At 42.9% G+C, this 10,000-nt stretch overlaps 1 protein-coding gene across 3 annotated transcripts in view; it reads left to right on the forward strand.

Annotated features, from left to right (window-relative positions):
- LOC139557907 (IQ motif and SEC7 domain-containing protein 1-like) overlaps positions 1 to 10,000 on the forward strand; it is a 295,692-nt gene that overhangs the window by 231,108 nt on the left and 54,584 nt on the right. The window lies entirely within an intron of this gene.

Here is a 10,000-nt window from a genome sequence, read left to right on the forward strand (position 1 = left end):
CATTGGTTCCTGTCAAGGCAGCAGCTACTCTTCCTGGGGTTTATTATGGATCCCCATTAGTTCCTGCCAAGGCAGCAGCTACTCTTCCTGGGGTTTATTATGGATCCCCATTAGTTCCTGCCAAGGCAGCAGCTACTCTTCCAGAGGTTTATTATGGATCCCCATTGGTTCCTGTCAAGGCAGAAGCTACTCTTCCTGGGGTTTATTATGGATCCTCATTGGTTCCTGTCAAGGCAGCAGCTACTCTTCCTGGGGTTTATTATGGATCCCCATTAGTTCCTGCCAAGGCAGCAGCTACTCTTCCTGGGGTTTATTATGGATCCCCATTAGTTCCTGCCAAGGCAGCAGCTACTCTTCCAGAGGTTTATTATGGATCCCCATTGGTTCCTGTCAAGGCAGAAGCTACTCTTCCTGGGGTTTATTATGGATCCTCATTGGTTCCTGTCAAGGCAGCAGCTACTCTTCCTGGGGTTTATTATGGATCCCCATTAGTTCCTGCCAAGGCATCAGCTACTCTTCCAGAGGTTTATTATGGATCCCCATTGGTTCCTGTCAAGGCAGCAGCTACTCTTCCTGGGGTTTATTATGGATCCCCATTAGTTCCTGTCAAGGCAGCAGCTACTCTTCCTGGGGTTTATTATGGATCCCCATTAGTTCCTGTCAAGGGAACAGCTACTCTTCCAGAGGTTTATTATGGATCCCCATTGGTTCCTGTCAAGGCAGCAGCTACTCTTCCTGGGGTTTATTATGGATCCCCATTAGTTCCCGTTAAGGCAGCAGCTACTCTTCCTGGGGTTTATTATGGATCCCCATTGGTTCCTGCCAAGGCAGCAGCTACTCTTCCAGAGGTTTATTATGGATCCCCATTAGTTCCTGTCAAGGCAGCAGCTACTCTTCCTGGGGTTTATTATGGATCCCCATTAGTTCCTGTCAAGGCAGCAGCTACTCTTCCTGGGGTTTATTATGGATCCCCATTAGTTCCCGTTAAGGCAGCAGCTACTCTTCCTGGGGTTTATTATGGATCCCCATTGGTTCCTGTCAAGGCAGCAGCTACTCTTCCTGTGGTTTATTATGGATCCCCATTAATTCCTGTCAAGACAGCAGCTACTCTACCTGGGGTTTATTAATTAACCCTTTTTTTCAATATTCAGCCTAAAATGACATACCCAAATCGAACTGCCTGTAGCTCAGGCCCTGAAGCAGGATATTCATCTTATTGATCCCATCTGAAAGGAAACGAAGGAGAATATAACACATTACATTTGGTCAAGGAAAATACCAATCAGAGTTTTGTATTTTTTTGTACCATTATCTTTGAAATTCCAGCCACCACATACCAACTACACAGCCACTACATCACCACTACATCACCACTACATCACCACTACACAGCCACTACATCACCACCACATCACCACTACACAGCCACTACATCACCACCACATCACCACTACACAGCCACCACATCACCACTACACAGCCACTACACAGCCATTACATCACCACTACACAGCCACCACATCACCACTACACAGCCACTACATCACCACCACATCACCACTACACAGCCACCACATCACCACTACACAGCCACCACATCACCACTACACAGCCACCACATCACCACTACACAGCCACCACATCACCACAACACAGCCACTACATCACCACTACATCACCACTACATCACCACTACACAGCCACCACATCACCACAACACAGCCACTACATCACCACTACATCACCACCACATCACCACAACACAGCCACTACATCACCACTACATCACCACTACATCACCACAACACAGCCACTACATCACCACTACATCACCACTACATCACCACTACATCACCACTACATCACCACTACACAGCCATTACATCACCACTACATCACCACTACACAGCCACCACCTCACCACAACACAGCCACTACATCACCACTACACCACCACTACACAGCCACTACATCACCACTACATCACCACTACATCACCACTACATCACCACTACACAGCCACTACACCACCATTACATCACCACTACACAGCCACTACATCACCACTACACAGCCACTACATCACCACTACACAGCCACTACATCACCACTACATCACCACTAAACAGCCTCTACATCACCACTAAACAGCCTCTACATCACCACTAAACAGCCACTACATCACCACCTCACAGCCACTACATCACCACCACATCACCACTACACAGCCACTACATCACCACTACACAGCCACCACATCACCACTACACAGCCACTACATCACCACTACATCACCACCACATCACCACTACACAGCCACCACATCACCACCACATCACCACTACACAGCCACCACATCACCACTACATCACCACAACACAGCCACTACATCACCACTACATCACCACCACATCACCACTACATCACCACCACATCACCACTACATCACCACTACATCACCACTACACAGCCACTACATCACCACGTTGTGTGAGTATGCGTATGTCTGTGCCTGTGTGTGTCTCTCTTCAGAGTCCCCTCTGTTCCATAAGCTGTATTTTTATCTGTTTTTTAAATCAAATTTTGCTGCTTGGATCAGTTCCTTGATGTGGAATAGAGTTCCATGTAGTCATGGCTCTATGTAGTACTGTGCGCCTCCCGTAGTCTGTTCTGGACTTGGGGACTGTGAAGAGACCTCTGGTGGCATGTATTGTGGGGTATGCATGGGTGTCTGAGCTGTGTGCTAGTAGTTTAAACAAACGTCTCAGTACTTACAACAAGTCAATCCCTCTCACATTTAACTGTTTTTACAGTCATTTTCCTAATGGGTGTATGTTTATTAACAACTGGAATAAGCTATTTCATAAATGTGTCAAATGGCAGGGTCTGCGACATACTGTAGGATTCACAACAACATGTATTGTATGACCTCTTAAACACTATATTCCCATTTTTTGGAACTTTAGTTTTCCTAGAAATGGCTACTAAATTATGATCACTACTTCAGCTTTAAAGCAGATTTATATTAGTAAAGATGTGATCAATACGTGTTGATGATTTCATTCCTGTGCAGTTTGTAACTACCCTGGTAGGTTGACTGATAACCTGAACCAGGTTGCAGAAACGGGTTACAGTTTGAATCTTTCTCTCGAGTGGGCTATTTGATGAATCCAGTCAATATTTAAATCCCCCAGAAAATATACCTCTCTGTTGATATCACATACATTATCAAGCATTTCACACACGTTATCCAGATACTGACTGTTAGCACTTGGTGGTCTCTAGCAGCTTCCCACCAGAATGGGCTTTAGGTGAGGCAGATGAACCTGTAGTCATTTTTCATCACAAGCATTTGACATGCAATCCTCTCTCAGCTTTACAGGAATGTGGTTCTGAATATAAACAGCAACACCTCCACCATTGGCATTCCTGTCTCTTCTGTACATTTACATTTACATTTAAGTCATTTAGCAGACGCTCTTATCCAGAGCGACTTACAAATTGGAGATGTTATAGCCATGTATTGCTACCACTGTATCATTAAATGTATTATCTAAGTGAGTTTCAGAGATAGTCAGTATATGGATGTTATCTGTTACTAGCGATTTCATGAACGTTGTTTCTTAGGCCACATATGTTAATGATACCCCAGGTCTATAATGATACCCCAGGTCTATAATGATACCTCAGGCCTATAATGATACCCCAGGTCTATAATGATATCTCGGGTCTATAATGATACCCCGGGTCTATAATGATACCCCAGGTCTATAATGAAACCCCATGTCTATAATGATACCACGGGTCTATAATGCAACCCCAGGTCTATAATGATATCTCGGGTCTATAATGATACCCCAGGTCTATAATGATATCTCGGGTCTATAATGATACCCCGGGTCTATAATGATACCCCAGGTCTATAATGATACCCCAGGCCTATAATGATACCCTAGGTCTATAATGATACCTCAGGTCTATAATGAAACCCCAGGTCTATAATGAAACCCCATGTCTATAATGAAACCCCAGGTCTATAATGACACCCCAGGTCTATAATGATACCCCAGGTCTATAATGATACCCCAGGTCTATAATGATACCCCAGGTCTATAATGATACCCCAGGTCTATAATGATACCCCAGGTCTATAATGATACCCCATGTCTATACTGATACCCCAAGTCAAGCACTATAATGATACCCCAAGTCAAGCACTATAGTGATACCCCAGGTCAAGCACTATAATGCTACCTCAGGTCAATCACTATAATGATACCCCAGGTCAAGCACTATAATGATACCCCAGGTCAAACACTATAATGATACCCCAGGTCAAGTACTATAATGATACCTCAGGTCAATCACTATAATGATACCCCAGGTCAAGCACTATAATGATACCCCAGGTCAATCACTATAATGATACCCCAGGTCAATCACTATAATGATACCCCAGGTCAAACACTATAATGATACCCCAGGTCAAACACTATAATGATACCCCAGGTCAATCACTATAATGATACCCCAGGTCAATCACTATAATGATACCCCAGGTCAATCACTATAATGATACCCCAGGTCAAACACTATAATGATACCCCAGGTCAAACACTATAATGATACCCCAGGTCAATCACTATAATGATACCCCAGGTCAATCACTATAATGATACCCCAGGTCAAACACTATAATGATACCCCAGGTCAAACACTATAATGATACCCCAGGTCAAACACTATAATGATACCCCAGGTCAAACACTATAATGATACCCCAGGTCAAACACTATAATGATACCCCAGGTCAAGCACTATAATGATACCCCAGGTCAATCACTATAATGATACCCCAGGTCAATCACTATAATGATACCCCAGGTCAAACACTATAATGATACCCCAGGTCAAGTACTATAATGATACCCCAGGTCAAACACTATAATGATACCCCAGGTCAAGCACTATAATGATACCCCAGGTCAATCACTATAATGATACCCCAGGTCAAACACTATAATGATACCCCAGGTCAAGTACTATAATGATACCCCAGGTCAAGCACTATAATGATACCCCAGGTCAAACACTATAATGATACCCCAGGTCAATCACTATAATGATACCCCAGGTCAAGCACTATAATGCTACCCCAGGTCAATCACTATAATGATACCCCAGGTCAATCACTATAATGATACCCCAGGTCAAACACTATAATGATACCCCAGGTCAAACACTATAATGATACCCCAGGTCAATCACTATAATGATACCCCAGGTCAATCACTATAATGATACCCCAGGTCAAGCTCTATAATGCTACCCCAGGTCAAGCTCTATAATGATACCCCAGGTCAAACACTATAATGATACCCCAGGTCAATCACTATAATGATACCCCAGGTCAAGCTCTATAATGCTACCCCAGGTCAAGCTCTATAATGATACCCCAGGTCAATCACTATAATGATACCCCAGGTCAAGCACTATAATGCTACCCCAGGTCAAGCTCTATAGTGATACCCCAGGTCAAGCACTATAATGATACCCCAGGTCAATCACTATAATGATACCCCAGGTCAAACACTATAATGATACCCCAGGTCAATCACTATAATGATACCCCAGGTCAATCACTATAATGATACCCCAGTTCAATCACTATAATGATACCCCAGGTCAAACACTATAATGATACCCCAGGTCAATCACTATAATGATACCCCAGGTCAAACGCTATAATGATACCCCAGGTCAAACACTATAATGATACCCCAGGTCAATCACTATAATGATACCCCAGGTCAAACACTATAATGATACCCCAGGTCAATCACTATAATGATACCCCAGGTCAAGCACTATAATGATACCCCAGGTCAAGCTCTATAATGATACCCCAGGTCAAACACTATAATGATACCCCAGGTCAATCACTATAATGATACCCCAGGTCAAGCTCTATAATGATACCCCAGGTCAATCACTATAATGATACCCCAGGTCAATCACTATAATGATACCCCAGGTCAAGCTCTATAATGATACCCCAGGTCAATCACTATAATGCTACCCCAGGTCAAGCTCTATAGTGATACCCCAGGTCAAGCACTATAATGATACCCCAGGTCAATCACTATAATGATACCCCAGGTCAAACACTATAATGATACCCCAGGTCAATCACTATAATGATACCCCAGGTCAATCACTATAATGATACCCCAGGTCAAACACTATAATGATACCCCAGGTCAAACACTATAATGATACCCCAGGTCAATCACTATAATGATACCCCAGGTCAAACACTATAATGATACCCCAGGTCAATCACTATAATGATACCCCAGGTCAAGCACTATAATGATACCCCAGGTCAAGCTCTATAATGATACCCCAGGTCAAACACTATAATGATACCCCAGGTCAATCACTATAATGATACCCCAGGTCAAGCTCTATAATGATACCCCAGGTCAATCACTATAATGATACCCCAGGTCAATCACTATAATGATACCCCAGGTCAAGCTCTATAATGATACCCCAGGTCAAGCAACCTAGTGATACCCCAGGTCAATCACTATAATGATACCCCAGGTCAATCACTATAATGATACCCCAGGTCAAGCACTATAATGATACCCCAGGTCAAACACTATAATGATACCCCAGGTCAATCACTATAATGATACCCCAGGTCAAACACTATAATGATACCCCAGGTCAATCACTATAATGATACCCCAGGTCAAACACTATAATGCTACCCCAGGTCAATCACTATAATGATACCCCAGGTCAAACACTATAATGATACCCCAGGTCAAACACTATAATGATACCCCAGGTCAATCCCTATAATGATACCCCAGGTCAAGCACTATAATGATACCCCAGGTCAATCACTATAATGATACCCCAGGTCAAGCACTATAATGATACCCCAGGTCAATCACTATAATGATACCCCAGGTCAAGCACTATAATGATACCCCAGGTCAAGCACTATAATGATACCCCAGGTCAATCACTATAATGATACCCCAAGTCAAGCACTATAGTGATACCCCAGGTCAATCACTATAATGATACCCCAGGTCAAACACTATAATGATACCCCAGGTCAATCACTATAATGATACCCCAGGTCAAGCACTATAATGATACCCCAGGTCAATCACTATAATGATACCCCAGGTCAAGCACTATAATGATACCCCAGGTCAATCACTATAATGATACCCCAGGTCAAGCTCTATAATGCTACCCCAGGTCAAGCTCTATAATGATACCCCAGGTCAAACACTATAATGATACCCCAGGTCAATCACTATAATGATACCCCAGGTCAAGCTCTATAATGCTACCCCAGGTCAAGCTCTATAATGATACCCCAGGTCAATCACTATAATGATACCCCAGGTCAAGCACTATAATGCTACCCCAGGTCAAGCTCTATAGTGATACCCCAGGTCAAGCACTATAATGATACCCCAGGTCAATCACTATAATGATACCCCAGGTCAAACACTATAATGATACCCCAGGTCAATCACTATAATGATACCCCAGGTCAATCACTATAATGATACCCCAGGTCAATCACTATAATGATACCCCAGGTCAAACACTATAATGATACCCCAGGTCAATCACTATAATGATACCCCAGGTCAAACACTATAATGATACCCCAGGTCAAACACTATAATGATACCCCAGGTCAATCACTATAATGATACCCCAGGTCAAACACTATAATGATACCCCAGGTCAATCACTATAATGATACCCCAGGTCAAACACTATAATGATACCCCAGGTCAATCACTATAATGATACCCCAGGTCAAGCACTATAATGATACCCCAGGTCAAGCTCTATAATGATACCCCAGGTCAAACACTATAATGATACCCCAGGTCAATCACTATAATGATACCCCAGGTCAAGCTCTATAATGATACCCCAGGTCAATCACTATAATGATACCCCAGGTCAATCACTATAATGATACCCCAGGTCAAGCTCTATAATGATACCCCAGGTCAATCACTATAATGCTACCCCAGGTCAAGCTCTATAGTGATACCCCAGGTCAAGCACTATAATGATACCCCAGGTCAATCACTATAATGATACCCCAGGTCAAACACTATAATGATACCCCAGGTCAATCACTATAATGATACCCCAGGTCAATCACTATAATGATACCCCAGGTCAAACACTATAATGATACCCCAGGTCAAACACTATAATGATACCCCAGGTCAATCACTATAATGATACCCCAGGTCAAACACTATAATGATACCCCAGGTCAATCACTATAATGATACCCCAGGTCAAGCACTATAATGATACCCCAGGTCAAGCTCTATAATGATACCCCAGGTCAAACACTATAATGATACCCCAGGTCAATCACTATAATGATACCCCAGGTCAAGCTCTATAATGATACCCCAGGTCAATCACTATAATGATACCCCAGGTCAATCACTATAATGATACCCCAGGTCAAGCTCTATAATGATACCCCAGGTCAAGCAACCTAGTGATACCCCAGGTCAATCACTATAATGATACCCCAGGTCAATCACTATAATGATACCCCAGGTCAAGCACTATAATGATACCCCAGGTCAAACACTATAATGATACCCCAGGTCAATCACTATAATGATACCCCAGGTCAAACACTATAATGATACCCCAGGTCAATCACTATAATGATACCCCAGGTCAAACACTATAATGCTACCCCAGGTCAATCACTATAATGATACCCCAGGTCAAACACTATAATGATACCCCAGGTCAAACACTATAATGATACCCCAGGTCAATCACTATAATGATACCCCAGGTCAAGCACTATAATGATACCCCAGGTCAATCACTATAATGATACCCCAGGTCAAGCACTATAATGATACCCCAGGTCAAGCACTATAATGATACCCCAGGTCAATCACTATAATGATACCCCAAGTCAAGCACTATAGTGATACCCCAGGTCAATCACTATAATGATACCCCAGGTCAAACACTATAATGATACCCCAGGTCAATCACTATAATGATACCCCAGGTCAAGCACTATAATGATACCCCAGGTCAAGCACTATAATGATACCCCAAGTCAAGCACTGTAGTGATACCCCAGGTCAAGCAACCTAATGATACCCCAGGTCAATCACTATAATGATACCCCAGGTCAATCACTATAATGATACCCCAGGTCAAGCAACCTAATGATACCCCTGGTCAAGCACTATAATGATACCCCAGGTCAATCACTATAATGATACCCCAGGTCAAGCACTATAATGATACCCCAGGTCAATCACTATAATGATACCCCAGGTCAAACACTATAATGATACCCCAGGTCAATCACTATAATGATACCCCAGGTCAATCACTATAATGATACCCCAGGTCAAGCACTATAATGATACCCCAGGTCAATCACTATAATGATACCCCAGGTCAAACACTATAATGATACCCCAGGTCAATCACTATAATGATACCCCAGGTCAAACACTATAATGATACCCCAGGTCAAGCTCTATAATGATACCCCAGGTCAATCACTATAATGATACCCCAGGTCAAACACTATAATGATACCCCAGGTCAAACACTATAATGATACCCCAGGTCAATCACTATAATGATACCCCAGGTCAAGCTCTATAATGATACCCCAGGTCAAGCACTATAATGATACCCCAGGTCAAGCTCTATAGTGATACCCCAGGTCAAACACTATAATGATACCCCAGGTCAAGCTCTATAATGATACCCCAGGTCAAGCACTATAATGATACCCCAGGTCAAACACTATAATGATACCCCAGGTCAATCACTATAATGATACCCCAGGTCAATCACTATAATGATACCCCAGGTCAATCACTATAATGATACCCCAGGTCAATCACTATAATGATACCCCAGGTCAATCACTATAATG

Source organism: Salvelinus alpinus, chromosome 28, assembly GCF_045679555.1.
Source record: "Salvelinus alpinus chromosome 28, SLU_Salpinus.1, whole genome shotgun sequence".
NCBI lineage: Eukaryota > Metazoa > Chordata > Actinopteri > Salmoniformes > Salmonidae > Salvelinus > Salvelinus alpinus.